The sequence below is a fragment of the Myotis daubentonii genome, chromosome 9, assembly GCF_963259705.1.
Source record: "Myotis daubentonii chromosome 9, mMyoDau2.1, whole genome shotgun sequence".
Taxonomy (NCBI): Eukaryota; Metazoa; Chordata; class Mammalia; order Chiroptera; family Vespertilionidae; genus Myotis; species Myotis daubentonii.
In genome coordinates, this window is record NC_081848.1 from 69,415,460 (window position 1) to 69,439,061 (window position 23,602).

Here is a 23,602-nt window from a genome sequence, read left to right on the forward strand (position 1 = left end):
ATGAAAGTATTAAAAAGGAGAGGTAAAAAGAATATAATTTCTTAATTTGAAATTACTAGTAATTTTGAAGTTAGACCTATTTGAATATCGTATGTACAAAGTGATGGGCAGAAATTATACTGATATAAAAAAACACTGATTGGAATAATGAAAATGTAAATTAAGTTCACACATTGTGGCTTCACTAGAACAAAAAAGGAGACTTTCCTGAGGATTATCTCATTCCCAGTTTTTCATCCACTCACTGTGTGATGCCTCTGATTTGTCTTCTTGGATAATTTCCTACCTGCCTTTGGCAGTGTTAATCTGGTGATATTCAAAGTAAAGAAATGAACAGCTGATGACAGAGAAATTTGGAAATAAATTGAGGGTGACTCATCCTCAAGATTAAAAACAATTATGGTTTATTATCTGCTGTTTATTTCTACTCCAAATTTTATTTTCCATCATCATCCTACTCTATAAAGAGTAAAAGAGTAGGTTCAAAAAAAAAAAAAGTAGATGCATTTGGCAGAAGGGTGAGCTTAATATGTACAATGAAGTCTTTGAGATGGGAGTGGACAACAAAGAGGTGACTGTAAACTTCAGCTCTACTTATTGTGCAATAGAGGTGCCCTATTATATTTTTTTCTTTGTAAAGTTTAACCTCTGAACCACGCTTGCTTTGTTTTCTTCATAAGGCAATATTTTAATATTCATAGTCTTTCCAAGTTTCCTGAGATGGACATATTTCCCTATAAAATTTTGGTTCTATTATGGGTATTGCACGAGGAAAGGGTTATTGCCACCCGTGTATCATAAGTGGCAAGGTGGAGTGTGTCTTGGAAAGGGCCTAGCATTTTAGCTTTAAAAAACGACATTAAAGAAAAATTGGAGTTTTCACAACTCACTAGATGGTGACATGAAGTCTGAGTGGGAAAGACAGTTTTGGAGAGATTTCAAAAGCAATTTCAAGTCTGACTTACATACCAAAGATCATTTCTAAGTGCTGAACTGACTGAACATTGGCTGTCAGTGTTTTTCCCTGGGAGCATTTTATTTCCCAATAATTCTACAGAGTAACTGTTCAAATATATTCCTTTAATCTCCTTTCAACCTGGATTTTTACAAGCCAGGAATTTTTTTTTCAGTTCATAGTTAAATTTCCCTCAAAATGATCTAGGGAAGGGATCAGGGTCTGTACTTCCAGATTGCCAAGAGTTTGCTCATAGTGGCTTTTTATAAGTGCCTGAGAGGTCTCCTGGAGAGTCCCTTATTGTGGATTTATAGTGTCTTCCTGTTACAATTTTGGGAAAGTGTCCAGGATTTTGCCTCTTACGTAAGCCTCATCTTCCCATAGGTGACCATATGGCCAGCATAGGAGTTTTCCAGATTTGCCCTTGGATATTTCAAGACAGCAAAGTCCAAAGATATATTAAAGCAAAACTACAATATTGGGTCATCACTGGTTTACCAATTCAAAATTATACAAAAGAGGGACCATAAGCATATGCCTAGTTTAAAATGAACTGAACAGAGCCCTAGCTGGTTTGGCTCAGTGGAGAGCGTCAGCCTGCAGACTGACGGGTCCCAGGTTCTATTCCAGTCAAGGGCACATACCTGACTTGTGGGTTCAATCCCCAGTAGGGGGCGTGCAGGAGGCAGTCAATCAATGATTCTCTCTCTTCAGTGATGTTTCTATCTCTCCCTCTCTGAAATCAATAAGGATATATATATATTTTAAATGACTGAACAGAAAATAGGGGAAAATTTTTTAAAAAAAGAAAAGAAAAGAAAAACCCTAACAGTGTTGCTCAGTTGTTGGAGCATTGATCCATGCACCAAAGGGTTGTAGGTTCAGTTCCCATTACAGGGCACATACCTGGGTGGCAGGGTCAGGATGATTACTTGCGGGAGGCAACCAATGGATGTGTCTCTCACATCCATGTTTCTCGCTCTCTTCCTCTTCCCTCCCTCTTTGCCACTCTCTCCAAAAATCAATGGAAAGGATATCCTTGCTTGGCCTGCATGGCTCAGTGGTTGAATGATCTATGAACCAGGAGGTCACAGTTTGATTCCTGATCAGGGCACATGACTGGGTTGTGGGCTCCACCCCAGTGGGGGGCGTGCAGGAGGCAGCAGATCCATGATTTTCTTCATTGATGTTTCTATGTCTCTCTCCCTTCCTCTTCCTCTTTGAAATCAATAAAAAATATATTTTAAAAATATCCTCAGGTGAGGATTAACAATAAAATGAATTAAACAGGAGGGAGCTCCTTTCCTGACCCTTGAATTGTAAGGGTCTCTAGCAAGTTAATCCAATTTGGGGACAAAAGACAATACAATTTTAATGGGGTCATACAGTGAAAACTTTTAGGAGGTGGGGAGGATAAAATAGATAATAGACATGCTACCATTGTGTGTGCGCGCGCGCGTGTGTGTGTGTGTGTGTGTGTGTGTGTGTGTGTTTAACATGCTACCGTTGTAGCCATGCCTGAAGCAAACTGAAAACAACGCAAGGACTGAGCTTAGCAATCACTTTCTCTGGCAAGGGAAGGGATTTTAGGAGGAAGACAAGAAAATAAATCAGGAGTCTTAACCATTTTGTAAGCACATGTCCTCAGAGCCCAGGGCACATGCTCTCTAGATCCCTTCCAGACCTTATGAAATTGTGGGTATAAGAGATCATAGACTCAGAATTTAGTAAGACTTTGCTGATTGTAAAAATGGACAGGAAGGAAGAAAGGTAAAATACTAACTAAAGGCTGGGGACACCCTAATTTCTTACCACATACAATTCACTTAACGGGCTTTTTTTCTTTTTTTAATCCTATATAATAAAGAGCTAATATGCTGATTAGACCGAACAGCAGGACAACCTCCGAATGACCTTCTGGACGACTGTCTGGACAACCTTCCAGACGAATCCGGGGCTGGGTGGGCCGGCTGAGGCTACGAGGGGCTGTAAGGGCCTGCGAGGGCGAGTCCCTTGCACGAATTTTGTGCATTAGGCCTCTAGTAAGACTATAATCTAAAATCCCCCTTTGTAATAATCAAATATGAGAGATGAGATCTCTGGGTACTAAGCCAGGAGCAAAGAAAGTAGACCTTGAGTCCTAGCTGGTTTGGCTCAGTGGATAGAGCATCAGCCTGCAGACTGAAGGGTCCTGGGTTCGATTCCAGTCAAGGCACATACCCGGGTTGCTGGCTAGATCCCCAGTTAGGGGGTGTGCAGGAGGCAACTGATCAATGATTCTCTCTCATCATTGATGTTTCTATATCTCTCTCCCTCTCCCTTCCTCTCTGAAATCAATACAAATATATTTAAAAAAAAGAAAGTAAACCTTAAAATCACTGTAAATTTGAAAAAGTCTGTTTGAAAGGAATCTCCTTATTTGCCCAGCAAAACATTAAGCATCTATCATTCTGTTGAGACTTTTATTTCTCTACCCCTTACATATACAGCTGTCTTCATGGAAGGGCTGATTTCTTGTCATTCTTGAGTATTCCTACATTTTAATACATTGATAAATTCCACCACTGGAAATATATCCAATGTAAATAATTCCAAAGAAGGAAGAGCCTCTCTCCTCTTTATCATCCAGTCCAAAGTGTGTACATTATCCCACAGACCTGTGAGACAGGCTACAAAAGAAAGATAAAAAATACAAAAATAAATTAAAAGAATTGCAACTGCAAAACCTACAACTAGCTCAGCATTTTGGCTGCTTGAGGCCTAACTCTTCTTCCTGCACTTCCTCATAAGGGGACTCATGGTACTGCTACATTTATCTCATCCTAGATTCAGGACTAATTTGTTACTCAGAGCCCAAAGCCAAGATAAAGATCAATCTCCTCCCTTTTTCTCCTTTCCACACCCTTCACCTTATCTTACCTTCAATGGGGGTGGCTCCCCTAGGAGAATCCTATCAGAATACAATAATCAACAATGCAGGTAGTGAATTACTGAGTTTTTTAAAAATATATTTTATTGATTTTTTTACAGAGAGGAAGAGAGAGGGACAGAGAGTTAGAAACATCAATCAGCTGCCTCCTACACACCCTCTACTGGGGATGTGCCCACAACCAAGGTACATGCCCTTGACTGGAATCGAACCTGGGACCTTTCAGTTCGAAGGCCGATGCTCTATCCACTGAGCCAAACTGGTTAGGGCTCATCATTGGTATTTCTATCTCTCCCTCTCCCTTCCTCTCTGAAATCAAAAAAATATATTTAAAAAAATAACAACTATTAAAGAGCTTTAATAGGGAAATGATACAATGAAAAACTATTGTATTTCTACTTAAATTAAACTTTAAAAAATTATGTAGGCTATTTCCAAAATTACAAGGAAACATGAACAAATTAAAACTGTGTTTTGGAAGCAGATGATTAAATTCTTTTTTAAAGATTTTTATAAATGTTGCTATAATGTTTAATCATTTAAAAATATATATATATATTTTATTGATTTCAGAGAGGATGGGAAAGGGAGAAAGAGATAGAAACATCAATGATGAGAGAGAATCATTGATCAGCTGCCTCCTGCACGTCCCACACACTGGGAATGGAGCCCGAAACCCTGGCAAGTGCCTTCACCTCAGAATACAACCGGGTTCATAGGTCGACCTCAACCACTGAGCTACACCAGCTGGGCTAATGTTTACTCATTTTAAAAGTCCCCTAAAACAGTGGTAGACAACAAAAGCCCAGTGATTTGTCCTCATATTATGGATGCTGGTCTCATCCTGCATTGTATGTATGAGTTGTCCCTTAAACATGTTCAGGGACCTAAAGGAGGAGACTTTAAAAATAACAGTAGTCTCGCTTTCCCTCAGAGAGCCTGCCCGCCCGCCCGCCCGCATCTTTCCCTTCCCTCTACTTCTTCCCCCAGGCATGTTATTTTGGCCTTTCTCTCTCCTAAACTTCAAGGGCCTTTCTTTTGCTTCTGTAACTTTTTTCCTGAGCCTTTGCAGCCCAGCTGGCTCACTTCTACAACCTCTGTAACTTTCTAAATAAACGTTATAATTTGAAAAAATAAAACACCAATAAATAATAAATAAAGCTAATGTTGTAATGTCTATCATTTTGATTGGATTATAAACTCTAAGGGCTGCAACTATTTTTTAAAAAATCTTGTCTTCTCCTCTGACAGGTTTGGCTCAGTGGATAGAGCTTCGGCCTGCGGACTGAAGTGTCCCAGGTTTGATTCCAGTCAAGGGCATGTACCTTGGTTGCAGGCACATCCCCAAGTAGTGGGTGTGCATGAGGCAGCTGGGTGTGCAGGAGGCAGCTGATTGATGTTTCTCTCTCATCCATGTTTTTAACTCTCTATCCCTCTCCCTTCCTCTCTGTAAAAAAAAATCAATAAAATACATTAAAAAAAAATCTTGTCTTCTCATAATACCTTGATTATCCAAGTCTCCTTCCTCCTTGGGGGGTGGGTGGGATAAACTGTATTATTGCTAATACTTGGTAATCTATATTTATACTGATCTGACTATGTGATTTCTTGAATTGTACCTAGAATATACTTAATCCATATTTGTGATAAGCATATTAGTTTGTTTACTAAGAGACCAGAAAGAGGCTATTGTTGTGAGGATGAAAATATCAACACATTTCGTCAGGTTCTGAACCCAAAGACTTTTGATCATTATGTAAGAAGCATACCTGTGGTTCTAGGCTGTTGGAAAAAAATAAAAGAGAAAAGCAGTACGTGTTTTTGTTTGTGTTTTTCTGTCTTAAGGACAGACACAACCCTGACTTTTCCCAGCTTCTCTTTGCTATGCTTATGGGAGCTAAACTGAAGCAATAATAGACTTTCATTTTGTTCCTTAGTCTGGATTCTCATTTTCTCTCTGTGCCTCTGTCATATGTATATGTATACATATCTAGATCTATCTATATAATCTTTCATTCACCTCACTGTCCGGTGAGAAAACTGTCAAATTTGCTCAATTGGGATAGTGTTTTGAGTCCAAAAGGTCGTCGCTGAACTATAGTTAAAACAAGTGTTATTGTGCTATATGACTTGATCTTCAACACTCTCAAGAAAAACTCCAGTTCTCTAACAACTTAGCCAGCAACGGACACAGAAAATGGCAGAAATACAGATTTCGTTACTCCACGGCTTGCGATCGATCTGGTTTTGTTTATTTGTGCCTTGGACAGGAGCCGGACTTTGAACTGGAGCGGAGATGTTTATCGGCGCTCGACTGCCCTGCCTTGTACGATTGCGCGGGCGCTCCTCCTTTGATGTCTGGGACGTTCGTGCAATCGGTGATCTTTTGCGCCGTCTTCTTGCTTGATGTCTCCTGAGCGGCGGTGGTGCCGGGTCGAAGGCTGACTGTTTCGCGCGGCCCTGCGCTCAAGCTGCTTTCTCCTGCTGGTCAGCAGAGCGGACCCTTGCTTCCTTCCTGCCTCTTCTTCCTGCTTGTGGCTCTGTCCACCCGCTGGACTGCAAACCGAGCCCCCGCCCGCCTCGCAGGTAGGCCCGGGAGGAGCCTGGGAGGCCCGGCCCGGCCCGGCCCGGCATCCTTCCGCCGTCTGGTTGGGAAGACCTTGGCGCCGGCGGGTGGGTGGGCGGGCGGGCGGGTCGGCGGCGGAGACGCGGCCAGAGGAGGAGCTACCCGGCTGCGTTCGGGGGCGCGGTCCGAGAGGCGGCGGAGCGCTGAGGGAGAAGCCGGAAGGAGGGAGAGATGCTGGGGCTCCCCGGTGTGGTTCGGTAGGGACGGGATGTTGGGTCGAGGGCGGGTAGTGGCACCCCCAGTGTAGGGGGAAATCGCTTTCCAGGACCGGATAGAGCTTTGCGCGCTTCGATCGTCCCCTTTTTCTCCTCCCCCGTCCCCCCGCCCCCCCCTCCCCCCGCAACACTCCCTGGTCGTGACTCAGTTGCCTTGGGGACCCTCCAGTGAGACTGCCCTTCGAAGGGACCCTGAGTAGGTGTAGGAAATGGAACTAGGTCCTCTGGCTCCTCTGAGCGAAGTGTCCTGTTCTTGCCTTTTTTGGTTAGGGAAACTGAGGCGGAGGTCTGGGATGTGACTCCGCGTATCCCGGACAGATCTGTAAGTGCCCTTTGTCGTTTACCTGTGGTTCCTCCTTCCTAGGAATATAGATCTGTCACTGGAGACTTCGGAAGTAAAGGGACCATGCTATCTTTTGTCTAGTTTTGCTTTTCAAAGTCTGCATTGTTTTCACGAGACTAGCAATGACAGTTTCTGTTGGTTAATAGAAAATTTTGTTTGCTGTCCAGTTTGCTTTTTTTTTCTTCTTTTTTCAGTTATTTTATTTTGTTAATACTTATTTTTGCTTCCGCTCTGCCTGTTCCTCGGTGGAAGTCTTTCAGCTGTGGTGGTGAAGATTTTGAAGTCAGCTATTTGTCCTGAGAGAGTTTGCTTTCTAGGAAGACTCCAAAGGAAACACCAGGATTCTTATTCAGATGGTTTTGTCATTTTTGAGTAGTGGTTTAGTTACTGCATATACCAGAGTTATAAAAATTGTATGTAGGACTCATTCAAATATTGAGATATTTAAATTGAAAGTTAATATTCTGGGAACTCTTAAGTTTTCCTTTTGTCTCCCGACTTGGAAACTTTGGGGACTAAGTGTTCTTACTCATTTTATTTTCATTGGATTCAGTGTCACGATTCTAATTTGTGTGATTTCCTTGCTGAAAAAAACAAATCAGTGGAGAGGTCATTCTAGGTTGAATAAGTATTTCCATAGATGTAGAATCAGTAGGAGAATGGTTTTAAGGGACAACAGGCTGAATTCCTAATACTTGGATGGAAACTATACAAGTCTATGCCCCTTTATCCACATAGAATTCTCACATGTGTTTCGGAAAGATTTTTGTTCCTGTAATTTGTGCGTGTCTGTTTGGTGAGGTCAGCAAGATTTAAATGAAGGGCCCTTGACTATGAGTGATGTCCTAGTTACCAGGACTTCAGTGCTCCTAGAAAAGGGGTTAAGGAAGAGCCACCAGACAATGTTTATGGAGAATCTAGATTTGGAAGTTAGGCTTAGAATGTGTATTCTCTGAAAAAGTTTTTTTAAAAATATATTTTATTGATTTTTTACAGAAAGGAAGGAAGAGGGATAGAGAGCTAGAAACACTGATGAGAGAGAAACATCAATTAGCTGCCTTCTGCACACTCCCCACTGGGGATGTGCCTGCAACCAAGGCGCTCGCCCCCGACCGGAATCGACCCTCCAGTCCACAGATCAACACTCCATCCACTGAGCCAAACCTTCCAGGGCTCTAAAAAAGTTTTTATGGTGGAAGAGAATTGACATCAGAGGAAAGAATTTAGAGAAGGGACACTGTTCCTTGGGGATTGATAGGCTCTGTGTCAAATTTAGAGTTAGTGTAGTAGCTCAAGGTCTCTTAATGTATATCCTATCTAATAATAGACAAACATGGTAATTGACTGTACCTTCGCTACGCCTCCCATGGGCTAATCAGCACAATATGCAAATTAACTGCCAACAAAAGATGGCGGCTAATTTGTATACTGCAGGCAGGGTGGGACAGCGCCATCCTGCCTGCCCTGCCGCCATCCGGGCCTACTATCTGCGACCCAGGGCGGCGGGCGGCCCGTGTGTGACCCGACCCGGGGCTGCCGGGCAGTGCAGCAGCGATCAGCCGGCCCACCTGGGTGACCAGTGTGTGACCCGAACCTGGGCGGCCTGGCGGGGCATCCTGTGTGGGACCCGACCCGGGGCAGCCGGGTGGGGCAGCAGCAATCGGCCGGCCCCCTGGATGTCCTGTGTGCGACCCGACCCAGGGCGGTGGGACAGGACAGCATGGCTCCTCTGTCACCCCAGCTTCCTCATCTCAGCTCCCTTGGGAGCCTGAGCCTTTAGTGGGACATCCCCTGAGGGTTCCCTGGCTGCCAGAAAGATGTCTGCAAGCTTAGGCCTAATCCCCCGGGGAGTGGGCCTAAGTTGACAGGTGGACATCCCCCAAGTCTTGGGGTCCTTGACTGCAAATGGGCACAGCCTGGGCTGAGAGACCCCCACCCCCACCCCCAGTGCACAAATTTTTGTGCACTAGGCCTCTAGTTGAGTAATTGAGTAATAAATTTGCTATGAGTGTCACAAAGAAATGTTAGGAACATTTTGTTATTGTTTTTTAATATATTTGTATTGTTTTCAGAGAGGAAGGGAGAGGAGAAAGAGATAGAAACATCGATGATGAGAGAGAATCATGGATCGGCTGCCTCCTGCACACTCCCTACTGGAGATTGAGCCCCCCAACCTGGGCATGTTCCCTGACTCGGAATTAAACTGTGACCTCCTGGTTTATAGGTCCACGCTCAACCACTGAGTCACACCGGCTGGGCATTTTGTTATGTTTTCATAGGAAGGAATTAGCAAAGGTTTAAGTTGAAGAGGACAAGAAATTTGGTTGTGGTAGGAAGGTTTCCAGGTTATAGCTTATCAGTTTCTCCCCTGCTTTATGATAGAAATTCATTCAATTTTTACTTTTCTTGGTGAAATTGTGTTTTGTTCTGTCAGTGTCAGATTACCCTCTCTTCTGGCATTTCCTTTTAGAAATTTACAGGCTTGGAATGTGATTATATTATTCTACCTTCTCTTTTAATAAGAAAGTTCTTGGGGATTTGTAAAGATATGAACTTCTTTGACTGTCTTCTAGAACTTGCCCTGGAAGGAGTTATGTATATCACTTGAAGACAAGTGGTTATTTTTATAATTTAGCTTTGTACTGTATATTTTCAAAATATTTTCAACATGTGTTATGAAACTTATGAAACATTTTTGATCATGCTCCTTTAAGCTACTTATACTGAATCCATACATTATGGTCTTCATGGATCTTCATGAATGTTTGCAGTTTATGTTGACAATTTATCTCACCCTTAAAGGAATTGGAGAAAAGCTTTTGTTAGCATACTTAGGTATTTATTTATTTATTTATTTATTTATTTATTTATTTATTCCTTTAATTGATATGAGAGAGAGAGAGAGAGAGAGAGAGAGAGAGAGAGAAGAAGAAACAAATATGGATGTAAGAGAGAAACATGGATCAGTTGCCTCCTGCATGTGCCCCCACTAGAGATCAAACCTGCAACCTGAGCATGTGTCCTGACCGGGAATCAAACCTGCCACCTCTCTGTCCATGGGACAGTGCTCCAACAAAATGAACCACGCTGGCCAGGGCTTAGGTCTTTTTGTTGTTGTTGTTGTTAATCCTTACCTGAGGATATTTTCCCATTGATTTTTAGAGAGAATGGAAGGCAGAGGGAGAGACAGAGGGAAACATCGATGTGAGAGAGACTCATCGATTGGTTGCCTCCTGCATGCACCCTGACCAGGGCCAGGGAACCTGCAACCAAGGTATGTGCCCTTGACCGGAATCGAACCTGGGACCCTTCAGTCCTCAGACCGCCGCTCTATCCACTGAGGGAAACCGGCTAGGGCAGGTCTTTTTTTTTTTTTTTTTTTTTTTAAAGATAAGCCTTGATAGAGTTATTTTGGAATGGGATGCAAATCTTTTTACCCAGTGGTTTGGTTTATCAAAAAAAAAAAAAAGAGAGAAAAGAAACCCTTAAGTTCCTTTAATCATAGTCATTCTTGTTTCTTTCTCCAGTTGTTCCTCATAAACTCAAAGAGAACTTTCTGTTTCTTGTCATAATTTCTGTTTATACAGAAGTATTATGGTACAACCTGTTCAGTTGGAGGTGGTCTGTATTTATATTTTAAAGCCCCCTTTTCCACCAAATTAATTAGATCTATTTTTTTCTTTTCCCAAAACTACAATTAGTTACTGGTAGATAAAAATTTTGTGACCAGTTTTTGTCAGAATGTATTCATGTGCCCAGTCTGTGGCAGCCTGCCAAAGTGATGTGGTAAGAAAAAAACACACAAAAAAAACAGGTTAAAAAAACCAGGAGACCAGGGTTTAAGTCCTATGCTTATTAGCTTACTAGCTGAGAAGTCTTCTACAGATTATTTAAGGAGGAAGGTTATAGGGAAGGTTACTGTCCTTTATTGAGAATTTACTATGTCATGTTCTTTACATGTCTTTAACCTCATTTAATACTCATAATAGTCCCTTAAGGTATATTTTATTTTCCCCATGGATACTGAGAGTAAATAATTTGACCAAGATTACACAGCAAGTGTATAGCAGAGCTGGACTTCAAATCCAAGGTTTTGAAGGCTTTTATGAGTCTTTAAATACAGAATGGGAAAAATAATAGTTCCACCATAATACTTCTGTTGAAAAAGTACATGAAGCTGTTTGAAAAGATAAAGTGCTCTTCAAATGTTAACTTCTGTGCTATCTTATAGCAACAATGAACACATGTCAATTAGGTTTTTGGACAACTTGTTTCTTTCAAGGCAGCTTTAAGCTTGACAGTTAAGGAGGATAGAGGTGATAAACATTGAATGAGCTTACTGATGTGGAAAGGAGTAAGTGCTTGGAAGTGCTAATGAAAGATGAGTTTTAGGTGCTGCATGTTTAGCTGGAGTGACACCAGGCATATTTACTCTCTCCTACTTAGTCCTGGCTTGTGTGTCTAGATTACTATAGTATCTTTTTCAACTTGTTCTCTGTCTCTTCCTTTCTTCTTATCTCACTTCTCTACCTAAACTTTTTCCTTTCTTCATTGAGTTTTTAAAAAATCCTCATCGGAGGATATGTTTTATTGATTTTAGAGAAAGAGGAGGGGTGGGGAAGGGGAGACAGAAACAGATTGGTTGCATCCCATACCGTACGGTGCCCTGATGTACCACTCCTGGACTTAGGAATGTGCTCTGACCGGGAATGAACCTCGCAACCTTTTTGGTATACGGGACGACACTCCCACCAACTCAGCCACCTGGCTGGAGCTTCATTGAATATTTTCTTGTGCTGTGTTTATTCCCGAGGTATGAAATATGCGTATCAGACCTCTGGAACTCTTTCTTGATTATGACTATTTCATCCCTTACCATTTCAGACTTTTTGTTCATCTAGAATTTATTGAATGCTCATTAGATGTTGGAATAGAAGGGTAGACATGATGGTTCTTGCTCTTATGAAGTTTATTCCAGTGGGGAGCAGAGTTGACCAGATATCTGATAAAAATTGAAATTTAGGCTGTGTTTTGAAGGAAACAATCCAGGGCTGACAGAGAGAGATGAAGGAGTAAGGAGTGTTCACGGGGATTGGAGTTGTCAGTTATGGCATACTTAATCCCTTGAAAAAGTTGTAATTACAACATCCCATGATTCGGTAAATTATGGTTCCCTTGCTGCCATAGAAGTCTTCATTTAAGATTGCTACATGTAATATTTGTCTGTTACTTAATATATGATGACCCTGGATTTACCCTGGTAAAGGATAACTATGGCTTATAAATATCTAACATGCTTGATTAATGAGTTTAATATTTTAATTCTTTTTTTTCCCTAAATATATTTTATTGATTTTTTACAGAGGGGAAGGGAGAAGGATAGAGAGTTAGAAACATTGACGAGAGAGAAACATTGACCAGCTGCCTCCTGCACGCCTCCTACTGGGGATGTGCCCACAACCAAGGTACATGTCCTTGATCGGAATCGAACCTGGGACCCCTCAGTCTGCAGGTTGACGCTCTATCCATTGAGCCAAACCAGTTAGGACAATATTTTAATTCTTATATGATCTGCATTTAATTAGTTCTCTCATTTTTTTTTTTCCTAAATAACTGTCTTTTGGAAGTGGAGTTTATGAATTTTAACCCTAGATGTATGCCTTCAGGTGTATTTGTAGCAGGGAATAAGCTGAAGTGCCTATATGAGGGGAAAGATTTAGGAGGATTGTCTTGAAATTGAGGGAGGGAAAATGTAGGCATCTGCTGAGTGTGTATATGATAATATTTATAATCTTGTTTGGTGTTTTCCAAGAAGTAAAAGTATATTGCAGCCCTAACTGTGGATAGAGCGTTGGCCTGCGGACTGAAGGGTCCCAGGTTTGATTCCAGTCAAGGGCACATGCCTGGGTTGCAGGCTTAATCCCAGGAGGGGGTGTGCAGGAGGCCTCTGATCAATGATTCTCTCTCATCATTGATGTTTCTATCTCTCCCTCTCCCTTCCTCTCTGAAATCAATAAAAACATTTTTTTAAAAAAGAATTTTGCAAACGTTTGTTTTGCTGCTGCTTATTGGACTCTTTTTGTGTTTAAAGGGTACCTCTTTATTTTATTTTTTACAGATTTTAACATTTTATTATTTTAAAATAGGTTTTTATTGATGTGAGAGAGAGATTGGGAAAGAAATGTCCATGTGAATCAGTCGGCGCCTCCAGCATGAATCCCATAGGGGACCAAGCCAGCAGCCTGGGTATGTGCCTGGACCAAATGGGAATCGAACCCGTGACCTTTCAGTGCACGGGATGACTCTCAACCAACTAAGTGACACTAACTAGGGACTTATTTATTTACTTTACTAGAGAAAAGAAGAGGGTAAGGACTGAGCTTTGGAATATGGCAACAGTTAAAAATTGGGCAAATGGGGGAAAATGAAGGATTTTGTGAAGGACATCCAGTGAGGGGACAGAAAAATCCCAACAGTGAGACACTGAGGGAAGTTAAGGGGAAAAATAGTTTTAAAAGTAAGGAAACTTGCCCTAGGCCTAGCTGGTTTGGCTCAGTAAATAGAGCATCGGCCTGTGGACTGAAGGGTCCCATGTTCAATTCTGGCCAAGGGCACATGTCCAGGTTGCAGGCTCAATTCCAGTTGGGGGCATGCAGGAGGCAGCCAGTCAGTGATTTCCTCTCATCATTAATGTTACACATATTTCTCTCTCCCTTTCCCTTCCTCTCTGAAATCAATAAGAATATATATATTAAAAAAAAAAAAAAAGTAAGGAAACTTGGCCTGGCCGCCGTGGTTCAGTGGTTGAGCATCAACCTATGAACCAGGAGCCCAGGAGCCTGGGTTGCCTGTTCCACCCCCAGTAGGGGGTGTGCAGAAGGCAGCCAATCAGTGATCCCTTCTCATCATTGATGTTTCTCTCTCTCCCTATCCCTTCCTCTCTGAAATCAATAAAATATTTTTTTAAAAAAGTAAGGAAGCTTGTTACTTGTTTGCATTTCTGCTGAGAGGTCACTTTAGATAAAAATAGAGAATTGACATTTGGCTTTGGAAACGGACATCATCAGTAATCTCTACAAGTGATCTAGATGAGGGAAGTCAAAACTGGATCAGAGTAGGCTGAGAAGTAAATGTGAAGTGAGGAAGTCGGAACAAGCACTATAGAGAGTGGAATCATATATTTTCTTTTTGTAGAATTAACAGGTAGATTTCACATTTTATGATTTCATCATTTGTTCATTTCAGCTTCCCAGGATAAAACATGCATGTATTCGTCCATGAACTAAAATTACTTTGTTTTAGGTATATATGCCAATGATATAGTGAAACATCTGAATTTTTGCTGAGTTGAAGAGGATTAATACACATGTTTGTTTTGGAGAGAAAATTGGAGTATTTTAGTCTAGCTGACCAGTGAAAATGGGGCAGAAAAGCATAGTCTTCCCAAACTCTATAATGACAACATAGTGGCAACTGACTCTGAAGCCAAGCAGTCTGGGTCCAAATGCCAGTGCCACTACTTACTTGCTCTGTGACTTGGGCAAGTTACTAAACCTCTCTGTGCCTCTGCTCATCTGTAGAATATCATTTAGTTGTGAGAATTAAATGAGTATATATATGTAAAGAGCAGCACATAGCACTTTATATGCTAGTGACCTTTTCAATCTACACTAATAAAAGACAAAGATGCTAATTGGCCATACCTTTGCTACGCCCCAAGCCATGCCCACCAGCCAATCAGAGCGACTATATGCAAATTAACCCAACCAAGATGGCGGCCGGCAGCCACGGAGCTGGAGCAAGCAGGAGGCTTGGTTGCCCGGGCGATGGAGGAAGCCAAGCTTCCCGCCTGCCCTGAGCCAGCTGTGGCCTCCACTCATGGCAACAAAGTTTTAATTGTAGAAGATAAATAAATCCCAGATACCTGCTTCCAGCTAGCCTCCACTAGGAGCTTGGGTGGCTGGGGGCCGTGGCCAGCCTGCAAACAACCATCAGCCCCTCACCCAGGATGGCCACACCCTCATGGGGTGAGGGTCCCTGCTGGGGTGCTTAGCCATCTTGAAAATGGCCCTCAGCCCCTCACCCAGACTGGCCAGGCACCCCAGCAGGACCCCCACCGTGAAGGGGCTGTGGCCACCTGCAAACAGCCATCAGCCCCTCACCCAGGCTGGCCAGGCACTCCTAGATAATAAAAGGGTAATATGCAAATTGACCCTAACAGCAGAATGACTGGGAATGACTGGTCACTATGACACACACTGACCACCAGGGGGCAGATGCTCATTGCAGGAGCTGCCCCCTGGTGGTCAGTGTGCTCCCACAGGGGGAGCTCTGCTCAGCCACAAGCCAGGCTTACGGCTGCCAGTACAGCGGTGGTGGTGGTGGGAGCCTCTTCCGCCTCCTCAGCAGCGCTAAGAATGTCCGACTGCAGCTTTGGCCTGCTCCCCGCTGGCAAGTGGACATCCCCCGAGGGCTCCCGGGCTGCCAGAGGGATGTCTGAGTGCCAGCTTAGGCCCAATCCCCCAGGGAGTGGGCCTAAGCCAGCAGGTGGTCATCCCCCGAGGGGTCCCAGACTGTGAGAGGGCACAGGCTGAGCTGAGGGACCCCCCTGAGTGCACAAATTTTTGTGCACCGGGCCTCTAGTATTATTATAACAAGATAAAGATTTCGTGTTCTTCAAAAGGAGAACAAATAATAGTGATGCTTAGATTGAAGTTTAGTAAACGTGAATAGGAAATAGTAAGTTAAAGCAGCATATATATCCCTCCTTCCCTTCAGTGCTCTTCAGATTAAAGTAAGAGGATGAGCCCTTAACTGGGAAAGAGAAACCTAGAAAGCAAAAGTGTCTGAAAGAGTTCCAAATATAAGATAGATGGCAAAATTTTGAGGATTTTGTAATACATGCAGTAAAACAGGCCAGAGCTATTTTAGGAACAGAAAAACATTTCTTTACAAAACAGGTAGAAAACGTTGTTAGCATCTGAAACTTACCTTCTGTTTAAACTGTGATTTACTATCTATTTGTACTATGGCAGTGGTTGTGAGACCCAAAAGGTTGGCAACCGCTGTACTATGGTGCTTGAAGGATTTTTTTTTTTTTAAAGCCTCAATGGAGGATATTTTTTCCATTGATCTTTAGAGAGAGTGGGAGGGAGAGAGGAGGGAGAGAGAAACATCATATGTGAGAGAGACATGTCAGTTGGTTGAACCTGCAACTGAGGTACGTGCCCTTGAATGGGAATTGAACCTGAGATCCTGCAGTCCCAGGGTTGACACTCTAACCACTGAGCAAATTTGCCAGGTTGATGCTTGAAGGATTTTGAAGTTGACTAAAGGCATGAAAAATAATGATATTTAGGGAAAAGTCAAAGCTACCAGATCTCCTTGGGTAAACTTCTGGAAGAATGAATATATATTTTTGCATAGTGGTAAAGACAAAATCCAGTGGAGTTGGTTTTTTATTACTCTTATCTCTTTATGATTACTAGAGGCCCGGTGCACAAAATTTGTGCACTCAGGGTGCAGGGTGGTCCCTCAGCCTGGCCAGCACCCTCTTGCAGTTCTGGAGCCCTTGGGGTACAAGGATAGAGACTTAAGCAGGACTGTGTCCAGGAGTTTGGATTTCTTTTCTAAATATAATTGGAAGTCTTTGAAGGTTTTAAGAATGTGTGTTGTGACCTAGTATATGATTTTAAAAGGTTACTCTGGCTACATTGTGGAAACTTTTGGGAAAGAATTTGGAAATTATGGAAAATTTGGAAAGAGAGGAAGAGGGGGAAGTATGATAGTTAGGATGTTTTATAGTGGTCCAGACAAAAGATGATGGTTTGGATTTGGCTATAGGCAGTGGAGATGGAGGAGAGTAGAAAGATTCAGTATATATTTTGGAATTAGGACAGGCAAGACCTAATGATGGATTGGATATGTGGGAAGAGGAGGGAGGTGTCAAGTATGATTCCCAGATTTCTGGCATGAGCATCTGGATAGATGAAGTTGCCATTTCTGAGATGGAAACACTGGAGGAGGAGCAGATTTTGACTAGAGTTGGGGAGTGGAATGAAGACCACAATTTTAGTCTTGCTAAATGTGAAATGTGTGAAAACATACAAATGGAGACCTCAAAAATGGTGCTGGAAATAAATCTGGATGCTCTCGGTATATAGGTGGTGTTTACAGCCAAGGAAAATGGAGGATATTACCTAGAAGAAAGGTATGTATAGACTAGGACAGTGGTCGGCAAACTGCGGCTCGCGAGCCACATGCAGCTCTTTTGCCCCTTGAGTGTGGCTCTTCCACAAAATACCACCTGTGGACACGCATGTACAGTGCGATTGAAACTTGGTGGCCCATGCGCAGAAGTCGGTATTTTGTGGAAGAGCCACACTCAAGGGGCCAAAGAGCCGCATGTGGCTCGCGAGCCACAGTTTGCCGACCACTGGGCTAGGAAGAGAGGAGTGGACAGGACCCAGCTCTAAGGAATTTAAGAGAAAATCTCAGAAATGGAAAGAGGAGCATGTTGCAAGAAGGAAGTGATCCACCTGTATTTTGTTATTTTAGCAACACAGATCATTGATGGTCACAACAAGAACAATGTTGGAGGAATGTAGGGCCAGAAGCCAAATTGAAGTGGTTTAAGAAGTGAGTAGGGAGGAAGTAGAGAAATGGTCTGTATACTTTGATTATTAGCATGTCTGTCTCTCCATAAGAAGTAATACTTTAAGAAGAAGTAATATAATATGGTCCGTGATGATAGGAACAATACATTTTCATTTTTGTGTTCGTGGTTGCGTAGCCTTGGTGTCTTCCTCCTAGCATTCTTTTAAAAAAAAATTGATGTAACACAAAATTAGCCATCTTAAAGTGAACAATTCGGTGGCATTTAGTACATTTACAGTGTTGTGTAACTGCCATCTCTGTCTAGTTCCAAAACATGTCCATCACTCCTCAGTAAAAACCCTTTCCAATTAAGCAGTTTCTTTTCATTCTTCCTTTCCATCAGCAACTGGAAACAGCAATCTGCATTCTGTTTTTATGGATTGATCTGTTCTGGATATTTCATATAATGGAATCATATATTATGCATATAACCTTTTGCATACATATAATCTGTTTATCCATTCAACCACATTAAACACTTGGATATTGTTTCCACCTTTTGGATATTGTCAATAGTGCCACTGTAAACATTGTGTGTACATGTACTTGTTTTCAGTTGTTTTGGGTATATACTTATGAGTGGAATTGCAGGGCCCTAGTGTGTGTGATTTGAGAGTTGTTGGCTGGGCTTAGATTGGGATTGAGAATCTCTTTCCTGTATGTTTAATTTTTTGAGGAACTGTGTTCTCCTAACATACTGGTTTTATTATTTGCATTTTACTGATGGCATAATTGAGGCATAGCATCTGCATCGTTTTAACTTCCTATCATCTTCAGAGCAAGTCTGTGATGGAAGTAGGAATTTAAGACTTAATGATGTTCTTTGTCTAAGGTGACCCATTTAAAGCCATGTTGAATTTACATGAGGCTGTTTGAAATGGGCTTTCTATATTTTATATTCTCTTGAAGAGATATTGTTCAGGTGGTGTTAAGCAGATGTTCTCTTTCCGTAGAGGACAAGACAAGAGGGAATATGTTTTAATTGCAATTGAAGGGATATATATTACAAATTAGAAAGAACTTCCTGACTGCAAGATCCTGGAATGTTACCAAAACAGGTTGTGAAATAGCTTCCCCAAAGACTTAGTAACTATCTTTCTAGGATGATTTAGGTTTGGGCTTGTTGAGAAATGAGGGAGATATGAAAGATTACTTGCTGAGGTCCCTGGTAACCCCAGAACATAATTGTTTGGTAGTTAATCAAAACAGTATTTCTTGCATTTTAATGAGTATATTATCATTTTCCTTACGAAGAAATAATAAAGAGTAGGTGAATTGCTCAAGGCCTCCTGGTAAAATAGAATATTAACATTCTGAATCTTATGCTGAGGGATGTGTTCTTTATCATACGTGTTATTCATGGCTTTATGATATATTTTTAAATTTTTTTTTTAAAATATATTTTATTGATTTTTTACAGAGAGGAAGGGAGAGAGATAGAGAGTTAGAAACATCGATGAGAGAGAAACATCGATCAGCTGCCTCCTGCACATCTCCTACTGGGGATGTGCCCGCAACCCAGGTACATGCCCTTGACCGGAATCGAACCCGGGACCTTTCAGTCCGCAAGCCGACGCTCTATCTACTGAGCCAAACCGGTTTCGGCTTTAAATTTTTATTTAAATTTCTTTTTAAATTTATTGATTTTAAGAGAGAGAAGAAGAAGAAGAAGATAGAAAGAGATTGGTTATTCCACTTATTTATGCATTCAATTGGTTGATTCTTGTATATGCCCTGACTGGGGTTAGAATGTGCAACGTTGCATATTGTGACAATGCTCTAACCAACTGAGCTACCCAGCCAGGGCTATTAAACATTTGTTTGTATGATATTATTTTTATTATGATTTTCTTCCTAAACCATGGGGATCAAAACCAACATCCGTAGCTTCTATAGGGTATATGTGATTTGAGATTTGTTGACTGGGCTTAGATTCAGATTGATAATCTCTTTCCTATAAAAATTAATTTGGTCTCCTGTTACACTTGTAGAAATGGGAACACATTATCAATAACAGGCTAAGATAATAGATTTTTAATTACTAGTTTAGGACATGCCAGGTTAAAATCACTTAGATGAAGGTGCACGTGATGTAAACATATTTTTGTTTGTGGTGCCTGGAGAAATAGAAACCCAGAAGATGGGCAAATGAACATTAGATTCTGTTGCAGAACATGAACCTAAAAATATTCATTAAGTGCAATATTAAGTTTCCAGTTTAAATGCTTCACTCAGGAAGTACCAATGTTAAGGTGCTTAGAACAGCATTAACTCATTCAATCCGGTATTTAGGGTCTACCTTAAGGTATCTCGTAAGAGATCTCTTATCAAAATTAAAATCGGGCTTTGAGGTCCAAGAGCCGTTGACTGGGAAGCTAAGCTGAGTTAGGTGGTATTATCATTGGTGCCTTTAATAAAGGATCTATTAGGTTTGTTTATTTTAGTTGAGCTATGGGAGTATTGTTTCCTGATTTGAAGATATCATCAAATACATGTATTAAGCTTTCTTTCTTTTTTTTTGTTAATTCTCACCCAAGGATATTTTTCTATTGATTTTTAGTGAGAGTGGAAGGAAGAGGGAAAGACAGAGAGGAACATCAATGTGAGAGAAACATATTGATTGGTTGCCTCTTGCACAAGCCCCTACCAAGGCCCAGGTTGCAACCAAGGTATGTGCCCTTGATCTGAATTGAACCCGGGTCCCTTTGGTCCGCAGGCCAATGCTCTATCCACTGAGCCAAACTGGCTAGGGCTTCTTTCTTTTTTAAAATATATTTTTATTGATTTCAGAGAGGAAGGGAAAGGGGGAGAGAGATGGAAACATCAATAATGAGAGAGAATCACTGACTGGCTGCCTCCTGCAAGTTCTACACTGGGGATTGAGCCCAAAACCTGGGCATGTACCCTGACCAGGAATTGAACCGTGACCTTCTGGTTTATCAGTCGATGCTCAACCACTGAGCCACGCTGGCTGGGCTGTATTGAGCTTTCTTGAATTGGCAACAACTGTTACCTCTACAGGATAAAAGAGAGGGGACCCAACTTTTGAATATTTACCATATGCTGGTAATTTTATATTTGTTCTATGTAATATTCATTACAGACCTATTAAGTGGATGGTGATATCTCTTGTAAGGTTATATAAATGGTGAATGGCAACGCTGAAATGGAAAAGACAGTCTCCTGTTTCAGGCTAGTGCTTTTTAAAATTATGTTCTTTATTCTTTTCAAAAAATAAATTTTTATTGATATCAGAGAAGAAGGGAGAAGGAGAGAGAGAGACTGGGGATCAAGTCTGCAACCCGGGGATGTGTCCTGACGGGGAATCAAATGCTCAACCACTTAGCTACACCGACCGGATGATTGGAAGTCTCTTAATCTCGTCCAACTAGGAATGGAACTCACAACCTTTTTGGTGTTTGGGATGGCGCTCCAACCAATCTAGCCACCCAGCCAGGGGAAGGCAGGAATGTTCTTGTTCACTCTGGTATCCTTAGTGCCTAGAGTACATAGTAGATGGTCAATAAACACTGGACTGTCTATCATTGCTTTTGCATCCCCTATCCCTTTTAAGTGTTTTTTTATTTGGAAAGTTGGGGAAATGGAATCCAGCTTCTAGTCAGAGTTTAAAGTGACTAGGATCTTAAATCCAGTGTCTTATTTTGATTGGCTGAGAAATGTGATTGGCAAGGTGGAGGGGCATCTGGAACTTTTAGCATAAGAGCTCCGCACTTAATAATTTGACTTCTTTTCCTGAAGCCTTGAGGGAAACTTTTCCTTTCCCTATTCTAGTCAGCCAAGAACCTGACCTGGGCTGACTCTAACATTGGAGAACACTGAACACAGTATCTGCTGAGCCAAGGACTGGGAGTCAACCTCTGATAGTATCTGAGGGGAAAGCCTGAATTCAAATCCTGCTTTGGCGACTGACTCATGAACCTACATGAATTACTTAGCCTCTTCCAGGTTTTATTTTTATGTGGCTGGTGAGTATTCTCATCTGTCCTGGGACTTTGAGGATCCTTGGATTATGTTCTTAAAGCTTTTTACAATACTGTTGCTGTGGTTCCCGGGGTTTTTCCAAGAATTGTAGGGTGCAATGTACTCCAGGGAGGAGGGTTGGACTCTTTTCCCCCCAAGACTGTAGAGAGCAGAAAGATGTAATCCTTTGTGATTTGACTCTATTTTGGTCTCATAATACTGTTGGTGGATGAAAGGTATGTTGTTGCCTAAGTCGTTAGGCCCATTTGCCTGAGGCAGCTGGGGTCAGTTCCCATTTCTGGAGTTAAATTGTTTTTGCCTCTGAAATTTCTTTCATCAGAAACTACCTTTTCTCAAATAAAAAAATTTCCAAAAGCTACCTTTTTTCTTTGCTTGCTAATAGAAGATCTCTTGCCAGTTTTGTGCACTTAAGAGTAACCTTCCTGGTCTTGATTTGTTTGATAGCTTAAGACTCAAAACTTGACTTCATTTTCCTCTAGGTTTAGTAATTTCTTTTTTGTTCTTCCTTGAGTCTTCAGGGGTTCATGTTTCTTCCTGAATACCTCCTGAATAGTTTGCAGATAAAACATCATTTCTTTGCTTTAGCTGGTTTGGCTCAGTGGATAGAGCATTGGCCTGTGGACTGAAGGGTCCTGGGTTTGATTCTGGTCAAGGGCACATGCTTGGGTTTTGGGCTCCAGTAGGGGGCTTGTAGGTGGCAGCTGATCAATGATACTCATCTTTGATGTTTCTTCTCCCTCTCCCTTCCTCTCTGAAATCAATAAAAATATATTTAAAAAATGAAGTCTGTTAAAAAAATGTTTAGAAAAACACACAAAAATGTCATTTATTTTTTCTTTATGCTTCTGAGATAAATGGGAGTACGGAAGATTGTCAATCTCTGATTTGGAACTTAAAGCTTTCTATTTCTAGTTTTGATTACAGACTTTCCTGTGATTTGGACATTAGGTTACATCATCGTAAGTTATTTTAGAAAGCCCTAAACCTAGTAAGTAAAACCTGTTGCAGAAAAATTGGTGCTTTTTATTCCCTTTATTATAATAACAGTAATTAAAATTTATTTAGTTTTGTATCCTCAAAGCATTTTGTAAAGTTGTTAGCCAATTTGTGATATACTGTGTAAAGTTCTGCCTTATTCTGAGTTTATATCTAAAAAATGTTGGGGGTGGCCCTAACCGGTTTTGCTCAGTGGATAGAGCCTCGGCCTGTGGATTGAAGGGTCCCAGGTTCAATTCTGGTCAAGGGCATGTACCTTGGTTGCGGGCAGCTGAATTGATGTTTCTCTCTCATCGATTCTAACTCTCTATTCTTCTCCCTCTCCCTTCCTCTTTTTATAAAATCAATAAAAAAAAAATATATATATATATAAAGTTGGGGGTGGTAGTGGATACGAGAACAAAAAGGTTACATTGCTTACTCAACTCTTGGTAAATTTGGGCTGACAATCTTTGTACCAGGTACTTGACTGATTATTACCTCTTACCCTGACTTTCTACATGGAGAGACCACTTGTTATTTAGAGTATTTGTAATTCTGAACATACTAGTACATGAGGTAGAGGGTGCAGTTATGTCTGTAAACATTTTGTTTATGGGTTTTTGTTTTTAAAGGGACCGTAAATAATATTGGTTGTGTTGGTTTTGATCCTATAAAATTATTTGCTTTCAATTTGTCAGATACTTTCTGATTCTGTTTCATAGCCACTGTAGTTTCCTTTGTACTCTCAGAACTGTAGGCGCCAAACATCTTTGTGTGAACTTCCACTTATTACTCTGGTTATTGTTGGTTCCTAACTTGGCTGTTACTTTGAAAAGTAGTAATCCTGCCTCAAATTTTTGAACTCTATTTCTTTGAAGGTACTCCATTTCTACCTTAA

The 23,602-nt window shown here is 41.4% G+C and overlaps 2 protein-coding genes across 3 annotated transcripts in view; one reads left to right on the top strand and one right to left on the bottom strand.

Annotated features, from left to right (window-relative positions):
* Positions 1–23,602, bottom strand: part of F2 (coagulation factor II, thrombin) — a 236,153-nt gene that overhangs the window by 92,111 nt on the left and 120,440 nt on the right. The gene's annotated exons all lie outside the window — the stretch shown is intronic.
* The window catches only part of AMBRA1 (autophagy and beclin 1 regulator 1), a 165,735-nt gene continuing 148,383 nt past the window's right edge, over positions 6,251–23,602 (top strand). Inside the window, exon 1 of one of the 2 annotated variants that reach the window (XM_059709499.1) lies at positions 6,251–6,470. The gene's annotated coding sequence lies outside the window, so the exon portion shown is untranslated. Of the gene's footprint in view, positions 6,471–6,585; positions 6,708–23,602 lie in introns of those variants that run through there. The other variant, XM_059709500.1, reaches the window with a different exon arrangement.